Source organism: Trachinotus anak, unplaced genomic scaffold (assembly GCF_046630095.1).
Source record: "Trachinotus anak isolate AG129_WGS33_773 ecotype Australia unplaced genomic scaffold, CSIRO_AGI_Tana_v1 ptg000021l, whole genome shotgun sequence".
NCBI classification, from domain to species: Eukaryota; Metazoa; Chordata; class Actinopteri; order Carangiformes; family Carangidae; genus Trachinotus; species Trachinotus anak.
In genome coordinates, this window is record NW_027273872.1 from 15,562,957 (window position 1) to 15,586,453 (window position 23,497).

At 38.3% G+C, this 23,497-nt stretch overlaps 1 long non-coding RNA gene across 1 annotated transcript in view; it reads right to left on the minus strand.

Moving 5' to 3' along the window:
• Positions 1-23,497, minus strand: part of LOC139606019 (uncharacterized) — a 50,020-nt gene that overhangs the window by 10,176 nt on the left and 16,347 nt on the right. The window contains exon 2 of the long non-coding RNA XR_011684527.1: positions 15,943-15,988. This is a non-coding gene — a long non-coding RNA (uncharacterized lncRNA). The remainder of the gene's footprint in view (positions 1-15,942; positions 15,989-23,497) is intronic.

Sequence of the window (23,497 nt, forward strand, 5' to 3'; positions counted from 1 at the left end):
TAAACGTATCAAATACTTTAAATTATAATAGAAAAAACAAACAAACAGTAAAACAGGCAATAAATCAAAGTTAATGTAAAAAGCAGGACTTATCAAGAAAAACAAAAATAAACTGTATTATCTTATGAACTACATAATAAATAAAGTGTATGATGTTTTTCTGCAGTATGATAACTGTTGTGGTGCATTTAGCCCACATTCTTCCACATCAATATACATGGTGATGTTATTGTCGTGGCACCGAGGCACAGCTGGCGTTCAAGGTGACGAAGATCGAAGCTGCGCACCGACTCTGAGCATTATGTCATTTCACACTAGGCTCACAGCACAAACGTAGTTTCAGGTGACAGACGGAGGGACAGAAAATAAATGAAGGTGGAAGAAGTTGTAGAACAAGACAGTGACAGTTAAAAGTGTGGCAAACAAAAGCTGAAAGTGTAGAAGCTATGAGACCACCATGGAAGATCATCTTACAAAAGAGGCACACTGGACAGTGCACCACTGCACTTGTGGATTTACACAAATAATAAAAGGAACCACTGTTTTCATTCATGTGGTACAGTGATCTTTTTTTTTCATTAAGTCATTAGCATGTGTATGCAAACTTCTTAAGAAGAGAGCGGCCTTGTCTCCATGTGGGGCCTAATGGGTTGTTTCTGAGCCACAGCTGGTGTCTGATGTGAACATTAACTAGTTCCTGGCCTGATCACATACTGCATCGCTGTTTTCATGCTTGATTATTAGTGTTAAATCTAAAATTAAATCTGCCTCAGACATGATGTTTTTTTTTTTTCTTGAGCCTATGTAATATCCTTCTTTTCCCCCTTTCCTGAATCTCTAAATCCTAGCCTGGTTAAATAAATGTTGAATAAATAAAATAAACATGCATCATTAAGTAAAAACTTGCACATATGTAATATATTTTTACATCATAGTTTTGCATCACTCACTCGAGCTAGTAGACTGTCTATTTCTGGTCACTAGGGAGTCACACAGGGAGCCTAAAAAACAGATTACTATTGCAGAATAAAGATGGGAAAAATGTTGAGGAGTGACAGAAGGAAAATGAGACCTACACATATACAATAAAGGTGTCATAGCTTATTTATACACCATCAAAAAAACAGATCCAGTGGGAGGTAAAGCCTGATCATTCCCTTTCTCTATGTGAGAAACTGTGAAATCGCAAAACTTCACACAAACCAAAAACAGTGACAGAAACGGCAACTTCCTCTACCAATGTTTAGGTTTATCACTGCTTGAGGTGACATGACTTACCTCTTCACTTAAAAAATGACATTTTCACTGTGAGGATGTGATGACATGAGATGAGAGAGGAAGGTTAAAGCCAGTTTGAGATGGGAAAACGAGTGGAGTGAGTGTATGCACCAGCACACAGCTGCACAGTCACTCAGACAAATATCAAAATAATCAGAAGAGATTCAGTAGAGTTTTGAATACAAAATGTCTCCTTATGCTAAAGATCGTGTGATACCTGCATAAACATCCTGAATAAAGGACGGAAAAGGAAGGAAAAGTCAAATAATCCACAAAGGAAGGCTGGGAGGAGAAATGATCGCATGACTGAACCACAAAAGAGGGGAAAGAAGAAAGATGTAGTGACACTGAAAAGAGGGGTCAGGAGAGATAAAAGGGGAAGCTCTGAAGAATGATAAGTACGAGAGTGGAGAGTTTGATCCATTTAAAATTAGAGTGAGCAGCACTGACTCATTAAGTAACCAGTCCATTGTAATCTAGGGACCACTTCACCACACTCAGCCACCTTTCACCTCTCCTCTCTCTTCATCTAGCAATTCTCGATCTTATTTACATTGACTTATTTTCTTCTTCTCATTCAGAAAACATCAGAGTTTCATTGACAAACTTGACAATGTTTTTTGGTGAAGTGCCTTCATCTATTTCCAATTCACTGACCATAGCAGAAAACACATGAGTGTCAGTATGTGAATGAAGTCAGTCATAAGGTGAATACATTATGATCACTATGGTAACTTCAGTTTATTCCTTCTTCTTCTGTCTGTCTCTCTGTGTAAGAGTGTTTGTGGTGTGGACGTGACACTTCTCACTCTGTCTGTCAGTCTGTCTGCACACACTCCATCCATTACCAAATCTCTTTGCAATAAGTCTTTACTTGAATCATCTTTACTTTGAGTGTGTGTTCTGTATTTGGGTTCATCAGAGTTACACAACAGAATATAACTGAAAGGCTGCTGGACTACCAGTGTGTGTGTTAAGGCATTGTACATGTTAATAGAATAATGTACCGAAAGCTTTTATTAGTGTGAGCTTATAATACAGGATACAGAAGTTAATTGTAAACAATAATGCGTTCATTAACTTACAATTTGTAGAGTTGTTTATCATTAAGTAAATGGATTCTATTGCTTTTGTGCTGGCAAAATTGAATAGTTAAAAAACAAAATGCTGTTTGATGCAATGCATTATCTGTTTTTAGTGGTTGCAGGACCACAAATATGGGAGGAAGGAATGGAGATTTATGCAAATGCACAATAAAACTAATTAATCATGGGCAATTAATTGCCATGGTGGAGGTAATGACTCTGTCTTATCTGTGAGTCAATAAAAAACACAAAAAAGAAAAAAAACATGAAATTTGAGAAATTGGACACACTGTTGTATAACTTCATACAGTGAAACAGTTTAAGAATATGCCTGTCTTCACATGGAGTTTTGCTGTTATTTTTTTGCTTAAGTACACTTTCATTAAACTGTCTTACTATTAATGTAGGAAGGGTGGCAGTGGTTAGAGCCAAGATAAAATTATCTTTTTTTTTTTTTTGAACCAATGAAATGATGTTCAACAATTAAGCCTTTCTCTTTTCCATGGCTCTGTCAGGGACTGTCCTATAATACCATGGTTCTTATGTACATGACTTTCATAACTGTCATATTGGTGACATAAAAGTTTACAGCTTTGACAACCAACTCTACATAGAAAAGAAAAATACTGAAGTGCACTTCATGGGAGCTCTTTGTTTGGCTTCACAAAACTGCAACTTAAAATACCAGCAGTGCAATGCCTATTATTTTTCACATTACTTTTTCTGCCTTATTGCGTCCCTTAGTAGCTTTCTGCTTGATTATGCATTTTTCCTGACACTTAGCAGCTCATAGCACACTGGGTCCAGTGTATTATGATTGAATTAGCAAATCATGCATTTATTATATATTGGATCTTTTTGGCAGTATTCTGAATCTGAAACTTTCATCATATTTGTCATGGTTTTATACAATGACAACAATGGTAAATACAGAAGCAGGCACTGGCTCAGAAAGAGAAAGCACTCTCATTAAATCATAATATGAAGCAGAATGTAAGATGGTTGTAGCGGTGGTGCTCTACCTACAAATACACTTATTTGTTACAGACTCAAAGTGTTTCAAAACATGATTCATAAACACCACTGTTTAATTGCTGCAACACTTTCAGCTGGGCCTATTTCAGAAAGTAACATAACACCACAAGCTTGAGAAAATCTTAACAGGAAAGGTTAAGTGCAACACCTTCTCCTCCCTAGAAACCACAGTCTTGTATCTTTTTTTTATTTATTTCAAATCCAATGTGCCTTCAGACAAAAAGTGCATCCAAAAGAGGTGGATAAGATGAAACACTCCATTCCTGTGTCCTCTAATACTGGACAGAGGCCAGCACTGATTGGATAATAAAGACAGTCCAAGGGAACAAGCCACTTTGCCAACAAGCCCTTTTAGATAGAAGGTGGCCTCTAATTAATTGCAAAAGAGCTCGACAGGGGTCATTGGGGTGTTTGTGTATTTTTGTACTTTACTTAGTTTAGTTTCAGAGTAAGGATATTTCTGTGACCTGTGGTGACTTTGACCAGTTCTAATTTTTAAGGTGTTAGCCCTCAGCTTAAGAAAAAAATGTTGCCGGTGAAAGGTCTTCGAAAAGGTGGAGAGCACACGTTTGTGTTGTGTTTGCACATAGCTCTCCTGTTTTTCTCTGCCCAGCACCAAACAGCAAATAAACCAGGTTAAAACTAAATAAATGAGAGGTTCAACAACCATTCCCAAAGGATACATTTCTGACTGTTATTAGAAAAATGAGCATCACTTTCCGGCCCTGGTAAACTAAAAGGTGTTGTGTTCTTTTACCTTGGGGTCTGCAGCATAGAGAAAGAGATGAAGAGAGAGAAAACAGAAAGACAAACAAATCAGGAGGAGATAAAACCTTCCTCTCTCTCTGCTTTGTCAACATTCCTCTGGGTCTGATTGTTCATCCTTTGAGAGCAACTGGAGCGAGGGATGACAGAGAGGAATGATGGAGGGATGAAAGCACAAAGAGGCCTCTGGGAAGATAAAGTTATAGAACAAATTTAATACCCAGAAAATTTGTATTGAACATGGCCACTTGGGTAGTGTTCATTCCTGTGGACACAAAACATGGTAAAGTATTAATGCAACTGTAATCGAGAAATGGTAACATAAAAAGTGAGGCCAAGTTAGAGAGTGTGGGTTCTCCTCTCAGCCTCTCACCATTTATTTTGTAATGTGTCAAGATCAAGTCCAGATCATTTGCAGATGAAATATGAAAACCTCTGAACATGATATGGGATGTACAGACAGTTGTGAGGAGAATGTTTTACACAGCATCACATGATCACATAAAAGCGCAAAAAAATGGCTGTCCATGTCCTCTCCCATATTTGCCATCAAACTCGAACCGCAAACTTTTGCTGTGCGTATTAACATCAGGTGTATTAAACCAGACATGAAGAGCATATGCAGCTTTTATACATGAATACGATATTATTGGTGTCAAGCAACTCACACATTGCTGTTCCTGCAACATTGCTCTTACAGTGATGTTTTCAGAGATCAATAAATTCTTTCCAGCATCCAGCTACAAAATAAACCAGACTAAAGGCAATTGCTTAATCAATAGATTGTCATCCAGACCCCAAGGATCAGCTGACTGTTTAAACAGATTCCTTCAAGCGTGGTATTAAACTCATAACCGACACTGAGAAATAGAAGCCAACCTTCAATCTATAAAGTATTATTTGTAGCATTCAAAGCCTCCAACATAATTAAAAGTAAACTGAATATATCCTTATACATTGTATTAACCTTATATAAATTATAACCATCAAAGTCATCTATATAACCTACAGTATCTGCTGCCACTTATCCTTCCACCAAGAGCTCAGTAACCTTTGATTTGTCAGAGAAAAAATCTTTTTTAACTGTATCTGTATCTGTAACTGTTATCCAAGGACAGCAGGGGACTCTCCTTCCAGACCAGACTCACATCACTGGTCATACTGTTTTGGGTCTGAATGAAAGAGGTATTTGAGTCCATTCCTAACAGACAGTTTTCTAACACAACAAAACTTTTGGAGGGTTGTTTATGCATCAGAGCTTCATATTTCTATATTCTAATCCTACATGTGTGCTTTTTTGGCAGCCACTGCTTAAACAGAGGGATGACACAAGATAAGGTCCCACGGATCTAAAATATCAAGCCTCCTTAAACCGAGGCATTGAAAATTTAACAAATTAGCTATTTTGGCACAGAGGTATGAGAAACATTGAGTGGGTCTGTTTTCTACACAACATTCAAAAGCTAATTGCATGACTTCAACATTAATACCAAACTCTGTCCTTGTTATAATTAAAAATATAAATAAGATCAACAAAAATAGTGACTGAAATTGAACTTCAAGTTACTGGAGCTAGATGTGTGCTCCAGAGAAATAAAGCTATCAGTTCAACACTTAAGTACACACTCATTTAGCATTATACAGTACTAAATTCAAACCAATACACTGTCCAACACTCGATGTGAGTGTGTATGACTAAAAAAATCAGGAACTGCTCAAGGTCAGAGGGAAGGACACAAGACCTCTTTACCATCAACCAATCAAGGGCTGTATTCGTGATAAAGCTGTAAAGCCAAGCAGGAGCTGTTAAATAAAGCAGGAAGCCTGTCAAGGTTGTGTTAATTTGGTGGTTGGTTTGGCCATTAATAGATTTATTTAAAAAAAGATTTGCTGCACCTGTGATTCTGTGCGTGTCGTATGTGAGCTAAAGACTGATGCTGAAGGAAGGAACTCACTTTGTGTGCGTTTGAGTGTGTGTGCTCATGCCGGCATGCCAGTAGGATGGTTTTATCCTTCCTACCACAAAGTCATCTTTGATATCAGTTATACTCCAAATCCAAGAGAGAAAGCACATTAACTTCAGAGAAAAACAACTAACTCTCAGTAACTTGCAGATAAGACTGAAGTATTACTTTGGTTCAACGAAAAATTCAATGACACAATACAAATGACAGTAAAGTATGTTGGAAACTGTGTGTTCCCAGCAAATAAAAGCAACAGTGTAGTCAACTATGCCTACACTTTCATACAAATTTCATGTTTATGAATGTTTTAGAGCCTACAAAACAGAATACTTTCTAGTATACATAAATATGGAGTCATATTAACAGTTTTTCAGTCCAAAAATCCAATCTCACTTCTGCTCTCTGTGACAAGGTAAGGCGGTATTCAAACTGTTTCTGACCACACTCTCGTTAAAGCAACCCACTAAGTGTAAAAGTCATTAAGCAAACACAGTTTCTCTGGGGTTACGTTCCTGTCTACTATCGCAAAGACCATATATCATCTATAGCATTAGCATTCTATATTGTACACCAGAAACGGAGATGGCTGCTCTTACTGTAAGTGGACAAGGTCTGCAACTCAAGATAATTTTTTTTTATTATTAATTTATTTGCAGATTATTTTCTCAATTATCTGCTTAATTGTTTGGCCCATAAAATGCCAGAAAATAGTAAAAAGAAATATCTGTCAAGGTGACAAGGTGTTTTGTCCAACTACAAGTCTAAAAACCAAAGATATTCAATTTACAATAATATACAGCAGCAAAAAGCTGATAAGCCTAACAACTGAAAGGCAAGACCCAATAAATTTGTGTGCATTTTTACAATAAAAACATTTATTGATTATCAAAAAAGTTGTTAATTGACCAGTTGATTCCCCATTTTAGCTCTAAGCTGGATGCTAACATTACTTTTGTCGTTGCTTTAAATTACCAGTTGTTGATTTCACAAAGAACTGATAAAAGCTGCATTGTTTTCTGTCTGTCCATGCATACCTGTAGCTGACACCATCTCTCAATTATCCTGCTACAATAATCTGCAGTGCATCCTTGATTACCATAATGCTAATGAACTGCAGAAAAACACAGTGCCAGTGGGTCGTAAGATTGATTCCTTGGCACAGATGCAATGCTCCTTTTGCTGCTGCAGTTTAGCATAGCTAGACACCATGCTTCAACTGAGCTTTGTGTTAATTAAGGCACAACAGTGTGACTGGGAAGCCTTTCTGGCTGCAGGCTCCATATTTCCTCCTGAGACAGAGCAGAGCTTTAGGGCTGGCCTCCAAATGCACAGCAGATACTGAACCGACCGAAATCTTTTGCTTTGTCACAAAGTCTGTGTCTTTTCTTATAACGATGTTGCAACTTTTTTTTTTCTTTTACCTTATTTATCTGCTAACTAAAGAGCCATACCAATCTTTACAACACACACATATCAATTTTTCTTTGTTTTATGTACAGGCATGTGTGTTGTTTGCCTTTTAAAATGGCCAGTTCAGTGTCATATAAACACCAGGGTGAGAGCTCCAATGATTCACAGCTTCATTTTGGACTGAGCTTGTTTGTTGTTGACTTTGGTTCTGCTCATAAATTGTAGCGGGCTACAAATCACCTGCATCTGGAGCTTCACTGGCACCACATACAACCACACACACATGCAGACTTTCGCCATAATCAAATCCCTGGCATCATCTTGGTTTGATTAGAATTTAATTGACTTCATCTCCCCTGAGCAGTTTGCTTCCTCAATTCACGGTGCCTTATTTCCTTTTTTTTCCTTGTTTCTCTCAGTGTGTGTGTCAGTAGACCCCACATCACTGATTATATGTGTGACAGGTTAATGTGATGTGGGTGAGAGCTTGTGTCTGGCTCTAGCTTTCTTTGCCTGGTACAGACAGATCACTGGAAGTGCGCGCCTCCATGAAGCTGAGTAATAACAATAATGACTGAGGTCGAGGTCATGGGTGGTGATATTGAGTCTCTATTGAACCAGAGCAGTAAACAACAAGTGTAATGCCTGAAGAACATTACAAACTTGGGATACATTTGCTCTTGCTTCATTTAATACATTGTTTGTTTATTTACTGTGTTTTTTATTTTGTTGTGCTTAGTTTTTCTCTTTCTTTTTTCTCTTTATTAAATCCTCATTAAGAAAATGAAATATTTTGACATTATCCAGCACTCAAATGGACGAATAAGTGAAACAGGCATGAGCAGAGAGAGAGTCTGACCCTCTGGGAATCATTTCCCCCAGGAAATGAATACCCAGCAACAGAGACAGACACTGATTTGAGTGGACAGATAAACAGTGAACTATGAAAACAGAGGTTGTCAGCATTTCTGTTAGAAAATGTGGTAATTTAATATTACTGTTACGTGACTTTCAGTGAAATCATAGCAAGCTAATACTTATATGGCATTTGTAGTAGTTATGACAGGAGCAAAGAGGGAAGTCAGGTGATAACTTTCTGACAGGAGATCTCTCCCTGTTGGCACGCAGCTGGTCACTGACGTTATTAGACGTTGGTATTTGGTTGAATGTAGGGTGACATCCAATGCCAACGTTATCCTGACGCAGAATACTGACGACAGCTGACGTTGATATTTTGTTAGTTTTAAGTTGTGTTGTTAAGTGACCAAAATCCAACGTCTATCAAATGTCTCCTGTCAAGGTGATCTTGACACAAAAATATCGACATTCTCGTCATGAGCAAAACCCACCCTCTTCTAAACATCTGCTAAACATCACAATGTCAGTTAGCAAATGTTGGGTTTTGACGTCAACCCAATTTTCATTTCCAAAATTTTAGGTTGTTCTGACATTATCAGGGGTTAGAGTCAAACGTCTTTCTGACATTATATTGACGTCCGGTGCCAGGAAGGCTGGTACCTGTGTGAAACCAATAAATTGCTTCTTTTTTTTCCTTTTTTAAAAAAATCTATGACAACTCTGTGCGTACTGTAGTAACCATGACGATGCTGGTTCTCAAACCTTAAGGAAGAACTTATTTTAACCCAAAACATGGTCTTTTCCTAAAGTAGTCTTTGTGCCTTAACCTAACCAAAGCTTAACTGTATGTTAATTATTGTTACTACCATGACGACAAAGGTCTGCTACACCTGCTGTTGGTTTGCTCATGTAGGTTGGAGAAGTGATCTATATGGTTGTTCAGGCTGGAGAGTTTGTAACAAAATAATGATGCCAAGCAAACTGTAGTAAAAAAAACTAATCAATGAGTGAAGTTATTTAAGTTTTTACTTCAGTGTGTTAAGAGTTTTGTCTAATGTAAACCAGAATGTTGGACATGCACTGAACATTAGTGTGATTCTTCATGCTCTTGTGACACACTGCTTATTGATATGGGTTTGGCTAGACAATGAGATGATCAATGATTATTAACTGAGCAATGACTGCAGTCAGACATGTCTTTCTTCCACCACTATTCCTATGTACAAATTTCTGTACACAGTGTTTCTTTTTGTGTCTCGGTGCCAGTTTGACTCTCCTGTGCTCCTCTGGACTGGCTGTGATAATGGGGCACTGCCTGCCATTTGTAATCCTCCCTTTGACTGCGTTCACCAGATAATGCATTACAATCACAACCTCACAAATCTGTTGGGCAAGCCTTGCTGACAGCTCAACTCTTATCTGCTCCCAAGGACTCTTCCTCCCCTCTTGTCTCTCTGCTTGGGCTTAAAGGTCTTTTCAGGGAAATTCTCCAACCCTTACAGATGGGGCAGAGCAGAAAATAATGCAGATGATGAAAACAAACACGAAACACACACACACACACAAATCACAGTCTGATTTTGGAGGAGGGCTGCACAAACCCTGAGGATATCATGAGCTGGACACTGGAGTCCATACGCTATGGACTGTCACAATGGACTGTGTGAATAAAGAGTGTGACTTTGCTATGTATCCTCACATTATTCTCTGTGCAGTGAGTGTGTCAGATTGTTTGAGAATGGGTGTGTTTTCCTCTCTCCTGTAAATGGGAAATGAAGTAAATGTCAGGACACGGCTGACATTTTAATGACTACAAGGAGGCAGCAGCTCCAGACTGAGATTGCAGCAGTCAGTCACACCTGGGGGGCAGACAGCAAGGGCAACCACTTGTACGTTTGGTTGCAAGTTTGTGTAAGTGTGTTTGTGTAAGCCTTTTGCATAAATAGGTGTGTTGCCATAAGTGTTTATGTGATCTCTGAGTGTTTGGATCAGTATGAGTAAGCTCAGCTGGGAAATGTTGTATTAGGTTGCAAAAATCTAAAGTTTGGTCAGTGTTTGGTCTCACCATCCAAAACGACACATCCTCTGCACTGGGACTGTCCTCATGAAGCCCAGTGACAGTGAGCGCCTGATCTACAGTCAGCCTTCAAGATCAATCTTGTGACAGCAGTGTTACCTCTAAGCTTTGAACACCTTATCTGACATCAGCTTCTTACACAAGCACTGAAGCTAAAACTCCTGCCAACACGCCATCTCTCTCTCTCTCTCACTCTGTCTCTCTCTCTCTCTGTATGCACATGGGTGAGGAAGGTTTGTCAGAGCTGCCCTGTCACTGCTTCTGAAGTATTACATTCATTAAACAGACTGTCAAACCCTCACATTCACAAACACAAATACACACATAAATGAGCAACTGCAGTTGCTACAGGCACCCTCAGCTGAATGTCAAATTAAATGTGCTGGCCAACAGACCATTGCCATGGCAACACAATGATATTTAGCTGTGGCATAATGAAGTATCACCTATTACAGAGACTGTATACAAATGCAAACAGCTTAACACCTCAAACACTCAATTCTAAAACTGCCCATGGTGACAAAAAGGTAAAACTTTTCCTCACACATTCAGATCATTAATAATGTCCCTGTATTGTTTCAGATGGAAAACACTGCCCACAGTGTTGGCATTATACCTGAGACTTTCCCATTGAAAGATGTTTATGGGTGTACTTGTGTTGACATACTGTTCATTGTGACTGTTCAAAACAAAAATAATGGAAATGCCAGAGTGCTGTCCTGCTAAGAAAAGGGAAAGGAGTTGGAAAGAGTTCAGCCAGTCGATGAGATCAATCTGCCACAGTACATCTTCTACATCAACATCTGCACTTTTCTAATAGTTCATGTAGTTTTGGCCATCATTTCTATTGATTATTGTACCACAAAAGCTCTCCTGAGTAATTACTGAGGCCAGTGGAGTGCAACAGGAAGGGATTAGATGATAAGGCAGGTAGTAAACAAGCCAATAGTCTAGACTAGATTATCTAAACCATTTTATTTGGAGGCAAAAAATGCAAGTGAGCACACCTGAAATATTTGTTAAATATCCCTCACTTAGCAGGGAAGCTGGGTGTGAAACATATGAAATGTCACAAATTCTGAAAACAGTCACAATATAAAATGTTTAAACTAAATCATATGTGGCCTCTTCTTGTTTGAGATGTCAAATTTGTCTGATTTAGTAAAATGTTATACAGTACAACATAACTGTGATGCCTGCCCTTCAGGATAACAGAACTAACAATTATTTTCATTACTGATTAATCTGCAGAATATTTTATTGATTAAGTGAGTCATTATTTGGTGTATAAAACGCCAAAAGAAAAGAAAAGAAAAGTATCCATTATAATAACACAGAGACTGAAATAATGTATTTTTATAGTTTGTTTTATCCAAATATCAAACACCCAAAGATATTTAAATATGTAACAGAACCAGAGAAGTGATTTGACATTTTTGCTTGAAAAATAAGTGGTTGGTTGATTGACTAATTGTTAAATTGACTCATCATAGTGCAGCTGTGGAAAAAGTAGAAGTAGATGCTATATGAGTGCCAAAAACTGAACAGAAATAGGAGACACCAGTGATAGCTTGAGAGGCTATTTGTGAATCTATATTAATTTCCAGCACTGAAAATGTTTGGACTGAAACAATGACAACTAAAACATCCACTCTGATAATCACCACTAAAAATGGTCCCAGATATCCTATTTGTCGGGTCTGTCTGATGTTTCACAGGCAGGAGGATACACCAATATTTAAATCTATTTCATGCAAACACTGTTACAAACACACTGTTAATATAAAAAGATGTCTGAAGTGTTTATTGGTGTAATTTAGGAAAAAAGGAACAGCTTCTCAAATTATCCATAAATATTCAGCCAAAAACTTCACAAGCACTCTGAAATTGTGTTTGGGCGTGAATTCAAAAGAGGAAGGGAGAAACTGGGCAGATGGTTCCAGCACTTGTTTGGGCTAATGAAGATTTAAAGCAGTGCATAAGAAGGCTGATAAAACAAAAGACTGGTGAGATAATAATGAGCACACCACTTTGCTCAAGTATGTGTGAAATTCATGCAAATAATTATCAGCTAAATCCCACAGGTCTTTGGTATGATGATTCACGATTACCCATACTGGAAAATAATTTAACACTTATCCAAGGGTCTCAACACATAAGAACTGTCAGTTTCTCAAGGAGAGAAGACAAAGTCAAATACATAGAGGGGTGTGGATGATAAAATACCAGAGGGCCGAGAGAGAGACTGAATAACAATCAAAGAAGCAGCAATAATTACTGTATGCATATGGGAAATGCAAAGAAAGAGATACTCATGCGTGTATGAGAAAGGCAAGGAATGTTCAAAGAAATGAGACCAACCAAAGTAAAGTTGTGTGTTCAATGGGGACAAAACAGTTTTGTTTGGTATCATCTATTTTTATCTCTCATCATTTCCAAAAGATGTACCTGCATTTTGCCAGAGAAGTGATCATTTGCTGCAGAACTTGGGGAGTCAAACACTAGTTTTTAGGTAGCCAATATTTCTCTGAAAATAAGCATAAAGCCCAAAACACAAAAGAACACCAGAAGCTATCAGCACATACTCTGTGGAGTCAGTAAAGACTCCATGACGAATCAAACTAAAGAGATGAGGTATTGCTTCTAATGTACTGTGGGGTTTGGTAAATTATCTACTTTGTGAATGCAGGCCAGAAGTTTTTGGAAGAAAGCCAAGGAAGAAAACTAATCAGATGTGCAAACAAGAGAAAGAACTTGATTTAGTAAAACAAACTGACTGTGACAGAAAGTCCCTGTTTAAACATGAACCCTGTGGATTAAAAAAATCAGGCCTAGATTTAGAATAGATTATAATGAAATGAAACAACTATGAGCCACAGGAGCAACCCTGATGTGTAAATAGTACAAATACCATGGTGAGATGGAGCATATGTTAAGTGAGATTAGTTTTTAATTTAACACAACACTGATATAATATCACTTCTCTGCCCGATTATACATCCTGCAGACCCAGAGCTACATTATCATTTATTTGGAGTAATGTTCCTGGCTGCCTGAAAAAAACATGAGCCCAATGTTCACTCTCCTTTTTCGTTTGGTTTTGGTCTCCACCAACTCCTAGTGAAAAATCTGGCTCTTTAGCTGCTAAATCCTCCTTTAAATTCTCCAGCCTGTCGCTAACTGCTTTTTGTTGTTGGACAAGGAGCGAATAAAAGGTTTATCAGAGCTTTTTCACAAAAAGAACAAGACTATGAGAACTGTAAGTATGAACTGATGCTCCCTGTAAAACAAATTAAAGAGCTGAAAGATGCCATAGTGCTCTATAGAACCTAGGGGGTAATGTCCAGTGATAATGTTCTGTGGGTTCATGACTACGAACGACCTCTTTCACAGTACAGGTGGTCGCTTGACTAATAGCTGAATAGATGTGTTTGGGTTTTCAACTTTGTATCAGACAAAAAACAAGACCTTTGAAATTTAAGAAACTGGAATGGAAATTTTTTAGAAGTTTTTGACATATTATTGACAAAATGAATCAATCAATTAAATTTTTTTTAAAAATCAATAAAAAAATGAAAATAAAAAAAATGAAAAAGTAAAATAATAAATAATTTAAAACAATTTAAAATTGAACAATTAAAAATAAATCTCAAGTAATCAGGATTAATCAAGAAAAAAATCAACACATTAAAATCAATAATAATTACTGTTAGTTGAGGCACTAGATAAAAGCAATGCTTTTCTCATTGTGAAATTAAAGAAAGAGATATAAAAATTAACTGGAGCAGAGCATATTATGACATACATGAACACATGCCACCATCTCCAGGTAACTGTGAAGGTAAATATCCCATCTGAACATTTTAGCTTTATCAAGCTTTATCTACTGCTTTCCACTTGCAGTAACAAACCCTTGTATGTTTTCTCAGATGTCCTTTTTATATCACCTTAGATCACCTTCCTTCTTTACTCTCACCATAGTGACGAGTGCTTTGACGAGAGAAATTCTCCTTCTCCTATATATCAACTATAAAGAGGCATTATGGGAAGACACAAAAGGGTCTGTCCATAATGGCACAAATTGTCCTCTTCCCTTAATACTGCCTCCTCTTCAGCTCTGTTCATTTGCCTGTTTCCAGGCATTTAGTCACTTCAGCAGAAACGGTAAAAGTGAATAATGACATATTCCTTTAGCTGCCAGAGCCTTACGAAGGAGCACAAAAGACTTCAGCTTATAATCACCTTCTACACCTTATCATTCTTATAGGAACTCATTAGTCTAAGGTGTAATGTTATATGATAAATAACTGTGTGTAATGAAGTATAAACATGCACACTGGAACATCTTTGATGTGATATTCTCCATAATTAACTGACAAATGTTGAGCAGTTTGTCAGGTGACAACTGTCTTAATGACGGATGTGAACAATAGATTTATTACAGTGAAAGCACCAAACTTCACACCATGTTCAAATTTCCTCACACTGAAATTAAGCACAATTCCAGCTGTACCTCACTTTCTACATGCTCCTTGTTTAAACAGCAGACTTCCATAAGGCCAACTCCACCTCCAGCACCCTGGGGTACCTGGGGTGCTAGAGTTTGAATAATTTCTACTGAAAACTTTGAGTATGTAATAATTTGTGAACTTGCAGGACAGTATGGGGGAATTGTCTTACAAAACCAGATAGTAGTTGTAGGCCTAGTAGTATTTTTTTATTCTTCTCTCTAATCTCAAATACACACACAGACTACAAGATTCAAAAATAAATACAGGATATGATTATGCTTATCCTGCCAGAGGGAGCAATCCAGAGGGAGTAATAGATGAATGCAAGGACAGAAAAATAGTGGGCTCCAATATGCCCTCTGCTATCGACAGTAAGAATGAGGAAATGAAACGTTGTGTCAGAAGCAGGAAGAGACAGAGAGAAAAAAACCTGCCAGCAAGCAGTTCAATTTCACAGGGTAAGATATCACAGTAACTGCCTCAGCATTACAGTGATCTCTGTTTCTTCAACTGAAAACTCAGCAATTCCCTCAACTCAGAGTTAATAAACTCAATTTTCACTACACCTGCCTTATGGAATAAGTCTCTGTTACAGAGTGTCTTGTGATTAGTTGTTCAATATGTGCTGTGTCTTTGATTTTGAAAACAAAAAAAAATTTCATCAATGTGTGTTGATGAAAATAAGTTACCTGTGGGGTGTATACTTTTTGTAGGTTTCACTAATGTTTAAGTGTGTTCCCTGCTTCAGTGTAAGTTTCGCTGGAGTACAACAGGACTGTATTTTTCTAATCAGCTGCAAAATAATCAAAATTCTTTTTTCCATCTGTAACATATAACAATTGGCACTGATTGAGCTCTCGCTTTCTATGCAATTCTCGCTTCCTAAACAATCTTTTCTCCTTGTCCAGGCCAAGTTACCCATAAACATACATGACAGGACCCAGACAGAGCTGTCTTACCTTGGTCCTGGGACTTGGCAGGAATCCAGCTCTTCAAGTTGTCATCCTGGGAAAAACACAGCAGAACAAAAGCATTAAGAAATCAATGTTGGTGCCACTGAATGTACACAGAAAGACAGACACTGAAAATGTGTGTTCGTCAACTGAAATGTGGGCATGCCTAATCTGATTATATCTCAAACTGTATGTATGTATCACTAGGCCACTGAGAATGGAAATAAAACAATGTCAGTGAGATAACAAGATTAGTGCAGCTTCTTTGTAACTCCCTAATTTCTCTCAGAGTTTATTCCCCCTGTTATCGCAATGCAAACATTTAAGGAGCCTTAAGGATTGTGGGTTTTTATCCTTCCAATATACTGATTTGTAATATGTCAACAAACCACACCACAAGACAAAACTGACAACAAGCGGCATTAGCCCAGGTTAAAACACTGTGGGCATACACGCTGAAGAGCAAACATGACTGCTCAAACAAGAACATCCATTCCACAGTTATATACAATCTCTCTGGGCGTTATAATTTAGTTTATCTGACTGAGATTATTTTTGATCTAAAAAAAAAAAGTGATTTGTGTTGTGCTGCTCTCGTCTGTAATCAGACTGGCTTATCAGGTCCAGCAGTTCAACAGGAATTTAGAGAGAGATTACAGTGATTTGTTCACCTGATTATCTCCACTCCCCAGACCACTGATCTGTCCCATTGAGATGAGACAAATCACAGAGAATTAGCCTCCAATTACACTCTGCGAGCAGGCTAGCCTCTCTTCATCTGTCATCCTCAATTAGCTGCATAAGCAAATGTTTGAAGTTAAATACTGATTAGAGGGTTGTACTCTGAAAATGATTCCCCTCTCCACCCACCTACACAGCAACCCTTCATCTAACGCAGCTTTCAGTGAATTTTTCCACCAAGAGCAGAGTGCTGGTGTGATTACAATCAAACTGATGTATGACTAAGGTGCGCATGTCAGCACCTGAATATTTGTAATAGATCACAGTTGCATGCTGCATGTGCTAGAGATGGGAGCTTGACAGATGTATGAGTTGATCGGTGAGATGATGATAATGTGGGACATGGCATTGCAAACAGATCGCCACCATTGTTGCAAATTGTTCTGATATTGTGCTCCACGACAAAAAGGAGAGGCGATGTCTGCTGGTAGATGTAACGGCCCCGGATGACCAAAACATCATGCTGAAAGAAGCTGAAAATATAAAGATCTTGAGATCGTAGTCAGCAGAATGTGGAGCACCAAAGTCAGGATTGTGCCAGTGGTGGCTGGAGCTCTTGGTACCATCAAGAAAGGGTTCAAGAAGAATCTTGAAGAGATCCCAGGCCATCACCATGCCCCAGAGATGCAGAAGATCGCACTCATGGGGATCGCACCATCCTTAGAAAAGTTTTCAGCTAAAGCCTTAGGTTCTTGGTTAGGACACGGCTAGCCCAAAGCCACCGGCAAAAACTATAATACTGTAACATAAAAATAATAATAAAATTTATTTATATACGCCTTTCAAGACACCCAAGCACCCAAGGACACTTACAAAGTGAATAAAACATTCAGAAGCATAAACAAGATAAAACAATATATGAATGAATGAGTGAAGAAAATACATACATACACACATGTATACATGCAAAAATATCAACATACATACACATATACACGCATACTCATATACACACATGACATGACACATTACATAAGACAAGACAGGACAAGACAAACACACACACACACACACACACACACACACAAATGCTATGGTGGTGGTTCCTCAACAGCTGTTTTGCTCTAGCAATGTGACAGCAAGCTCAGAAAACACCTCTGTGAGAATTTGTTCTTGACTAAGACAAAGGGCTCCTACTTCATCAAAGTGGCTCAGCTGACTCAGTTCTGGCCCATTTCTGGCTTTTCACAGTTCACTACCCAGTGCTGCAGCAACTCTTCAGGCTGACTTATACTGACTTCTTTTCACCAACTATTTATCTTTGCCTCCCTACCTGTCTCCGTTGTGGCTCCGTTTTGTCTGTTTTGCCCATAACACTTCGTCTTTTGCCCAAACTTTAACATCAACATTTATACTGACAGCCATGTAAACAGCACCCTCTAAAGACACATGAAGCATAAGACGGGCACTGATGTCCCTGTTCACCCTGGGGCCAAATGAAATATTCCACTACACTGGGATTTTAATGCACATGCACACCCAGGTCTAGTTGTAGTGTCGACACGTCGAATAGCACCTTGGGAGAGACATCTCTGTGTCAGCAGGGAGAAAGATGACTTTGGCCACTTATCAACTGGCTCAAAATTACACACTTTAGTCATGCCAACGCTGAGCTGTGATCGTCGGTGTTGTCACTGTGCAGTGGATAACCTGTGTGGTTGACCTGTGATACTGTGGTCCTGCTTATGAACAGGAGCCAAACTGTGACAGGCCCTACAGTTAACTGAGCAGTGTTGTTGTGTTACAGTGATTGGCTTGTACCTTATGGTTATGCAGGTGGATAGACAGAAACGAAACGCTTTTTAAAGCTTCAGTGATTTACACTCTAGTTTTACTCATGCATTTCTATTCCTACCTAAATATGGGAGCATCACTGTTTCTACCCAACTTCCATTTACAGGAGCTGTTCTTGCTGTGTTAAGCTGCTACTAATGCAAAATGAGTCACTGGAGCACAAAAGCTTTCAACTGAGTCACCAGTGGAGGGCTTTTATTGTGAAGCAGCTACCTGAAAAAGCCTTGCCACTGAGGTTATCAACTGACTACTTAACGATTAAAATATAAATGGCATTATTACCTTTTTTGAGATCTTTTTTTTTTTTTGGTCAAGGGATCAACTTTAAATGTAAAAGACACAGCTGCTACAGTGAGCTGGTTACATAAAGAGGTGCAGATAACAAGTGCTTTTAGAAGTTTCATCAAGAAAAGCAACAACTTCTACAGCACTGTTGTGTTGTATGTAAAAGAACTACCACTGTACCAGAATCACAGACATGAGGCCAGTATCCCAGCTGTACAGATACAGTGTACAGCATATCAGTGCTAGGCTGGGTTAAAATTTTCAACTTGTGAGCAAAAGTAGACAGACATCAAGAGAAAGAGCAGGAGTGTATGTCAATAAGACAGACCCTAAACTCTTTCTCTCAAAGATACTCTCTTCATATTACCACAACAGCTGAAGCCGCCACTGATAATAGATCATATCAACTACTACGTATAAGCCGATTTTTTTGTGATCTAGTGACCTCTTGTATTCTAAACAGTTCATTCACACAGTGCTGTCTGTTATGGAAATGGAAATATCAGTAGTGTGTTGGTAATAGACACTGCCTCACCCACTATGAAAATGTGGTGGGTATTTTTTCAAATATTTATGAGGCATGTCACCCTAGAGCAGGTTAACAGAGGAGCAACTAGTTCGCAGCAAGTGTCGCTGCAGTACAGATCCTCATTAACTCTCACTGGGCAGTGTAATCCTGCAGCGACTATAAAACAGGCATTGCATCACATGGCAGAAAACAAAACTAGAACTATACAAGTTTCATTCTTGTTATCAAAAGGCAGATTTGCAATATGTATAATACATAATATTTATGCATTGATGCATAAATATTATGTATTAATAAATTATATTTATGCATCGAGTACAGAGATAATAATGGACCCAATTATGAATGACCAACTACCCAAACTTGTGTGTGTTGTGCATTTAAATCAGCAACATCTCTCTCTCTCTCTCTAGTGCAGCGCTGCAGCAATGAAAAACTGTAAAATGTCAGGGGCTTTGAGGAAGGTGCTGCACTTTATTTCTAATATAATGTGCCACAAAATATCAACATGGCTGTGTTTACCTCTGCTTCCTTTAAATGGCTGCAGAAGAAAGGAGATGAAGACCACACAAATAAAAGAAAGGTCAGTGATAATGATATACTGTATGCCTATCAGATACATTACAACCCCTCCACTACTCATTCTGGAAACTGAAGTCATGGCAGAGATTCATTAAATTGAATACCCCTGTCCTTGTAGAAACACACACACACACACACACACACACACACACACACACACACACTAGATAGCCTATTTGATGTGACATGTAATTCCAAACACATCGAGGGCAAATGACACAAGCTGAAAGAGAAAGGAACAGAGTGAGAGTGTAGAAAGTGATAAATTCCAGGAGAGAAGACACACAGGCAGGTTCCTGTCCTTCTCTTATCTATTTCACTACCTCAGATTTGTCCTCACTAGTGGACAATCACACATAGTTATGAGCATGATGCATTATGGCTATTAAGTAGCTCTTTAAGAGCAAATTCCTAAGAATAATTGATGGTGTGTCTTTGCATGTATTAGACAATGAATTAATAAATTGTGAAATGGAAATTTGCTAGGCAGACAGAAATGTCTTTAAAAAATATTTTTTAAATATTTGTCATGTTGACTTTAGTATCATCTAGATGTTCCCCTCAACTTGTGCTTCTGTTGAATGTGACCTTACTTTAAACTATGACCAGAAACATACCCTGTGTAGAGTGTGACAAACCTTTTCACAAGCTCTCTTCAAACATCGAGTACGTGCAGAGGTACTCCAGAGACATGGCACTGCATTTTATATAAGCTGAGGGACTCACAAGAGAGAGATTAAAATAAGTATGGTCAGAATTGATGCAACAGAGGCTGAGATATACTGACGTTTAGTCCATATGGTAAACTGTAAATCAAGCTCCAAAAACATTAGTTCCTGCTGTTCCCCTAACGCCAATTAAGTTTTTCATGACAAAGACCTCTGCGCCTGGAAACTGCCCTGTCCTCCAAACTCCACACCCAAAGTTTGTAACACAGGTTGACATCATTAGGATTATTTTCTTAGACTTTCAAAAACTCCCTCCAGAGCCACAGATGACATTAGTCAACAATTTTCACAGGTCCAGTTGTATTACTCATCACAAGTAAACCAATTTTAAATTGTAAAATCAGTGGTGTTCCCCTTTACTAAGTCAGATCCAGCACAGCTGAGGTGCTGATGTTTGAGAGAACTATCACAGTGGTTGCTACAGGCTCTCTTATTATTCTGCCTGAGAAATGACCTTTCTTTTGCCAGAACCCAAGTAATGTTGAAGTATGCTCATTTTAAAAGCATTAATTTCGCCTTCCCCAACGGCGCCCTGATGTCACTCAAAACCGTCAAAGTGATTACAAGATTATAAAACTTCCTTTTGTGATCGTATCCTCTCTTTATTGCTCCTGTCTGCTTCCTCTCTCACAACTAATAAAAAAACAGAGTTATGTCCATGTATTTCGTCCCTCACCCTCCAAAACCTGGACAGGGACGTGTGAGACAGATTTAGAATGCCATCAAATTGAATAATGCATTTGCTATCATGTGTTACATTACGGTGGTAAGAAAGCCAGACTGTGGCACACACAAAAATGGCCAAACACAAGGCACAGAGATGAGACACACACTCGCAGTTACAAACACTCAAAAGTCTTCTAGTCTTTGCTATAATGCCAATGGAAATTAACACACAGAGAATGAACTATAAAATACACTGGACAGTGGACAATGTGTAAAATTACATTAATGATTAATACGTGAATTCATTAACACATTAAATGACTCATTCCTATTCTGTGCCATCTGTCTAGTGAGGCCATGCAGGGATAAATGTGAAAGATGCCAAACAGGATACAATCACTGAGTCATACAGGCTTGAATAAAATGAATTAGCCTGTAGAGTGCTCTTCACTCCTTACTGAATAATGAGAATGATATTTAAAGCAGTTTGCTAACTTTCTAAAAACAGTTAAAATCATCACAAAATGAAAGCTTGCACTAAGTTGACTTGATTAGTTGACAGTCAGTATGCTCAGTGTTTGCAAACGGGGCTTCAGTCACTAGGTTTTGCCTCTGATTTGTATAACCCAGATGGCCCAGCTGACATCCTTCCTGTGTATCTGCAGGTAACATGCATCCGTTACATTCTGGTAACAGCTGCTGCATCAGCTGGACAGGGTGTCCTGGGACACTGTGGGGAATATTTTAGTGCTCTGTATCTATTAGGTGATAGACTGATTTAAGCCATTTGGAAGTAGCTCATTTGCTGCTTTCATGGCACAGTTAATCGGCAGATTAGATTTGGAGATGTGACAGCATGGATTTGGTTGGATAGATGACTAGATTTCACAGTGTCTGGCTCGCACAGCTGCAGAGACTCTGGATTAAAATATGATCTCCCCAAGAGGACATTTCATTAACCTCAGAAACTCTGCACTACGATCACATACAGAAACTTAGGATGTAGACTTTAATAGTTAAAGCTTTTATTTTAGAATATTTTGCTCATATACAAGATGTATTGTGTATTTCTAACAGATGCATTAAACTCTAGGCCATACCACATTATATCCCTTAAGGATAGTCATGATACAAAATCATCTTCATAGAAAAGCTTGGGTTGATATACTGACCCACTTGTCAGAGATCTATTGTACGAAACTATATGCATGTCAAAATGTGAATCAGCATGTCCAATAAAGTCATTAGAAGCTTGCTTTATATGTTTATGTTGTGTGTTTGTGTCTTTGTCAGTGTTTTTGGCAAAGCGAATGAGGAAGGAAAGAAAGAGAGAAAATCTGGGCGTTGCCGTGTTGAAAGTTTAATGATCGGTGGCTCACATCGCCTTAGAGCTAGATAATTATGATAACACACACACGTACACACACACACTCCTCAGCTGAAGGAGGCCACTAGGGAGTCATTACAGTGAACTATAACTCCCACTAAGTAGGTTACTTACTGTGCAACTACGCAGTACAAATTCGGTTTCTGACAAGTGATGTTAATCATACTGTTGTGTTCAAATATAAACACTGTAGTTAGACAGACTTTTCAGAGCAGGAGATATACCACTGTGGTGGAAAAAACAGCACTTGATATGATCTACAAATCTAATTCCACAGCAACATTATTATGTTACTGTTTTGAATTTTGTTTCTTTTTTTTAGGACTGCATGAGTTTATAAGTGTGTTTATATGTGTGTGTGTTTGTGTGTGGGGGTGGCTGGTTGTACACACACATTAGGGATGTCAACGAATATTCTAACCTTGTGGTAATGATGGCAGAGAGTTCACAACCCAACTCAGCACTGTTTGTAAATACTTCAGATTTTGAAATTGTGGAAGGAACCTGAGGACGCGTCTCGAAAATATCTACCCGAATGAGCATCTATACAGGTATAGGTTATGTCTGTCATTGTATTGCTTTGCCCTCTTATGGACATAATGCACATACATTGATATTCAAATGATTCAAACCTACTGTTTGTATGTTTTGGTTTTCTTTAGAAGGAATAATCACATGTCAATTTGGCAGCAGGAGTACACATTATTAATATCAGTATCAGTGTCATGTATCATAAAGTTTATCACAGCACATACTTGTGTCTATGTGGTGAATAATGATGCCCAAATATTCATATTAAAGATGAAAGAGAAAGAAGAGAAAAGGAAAGCCTTGAATACAAACAAGGCA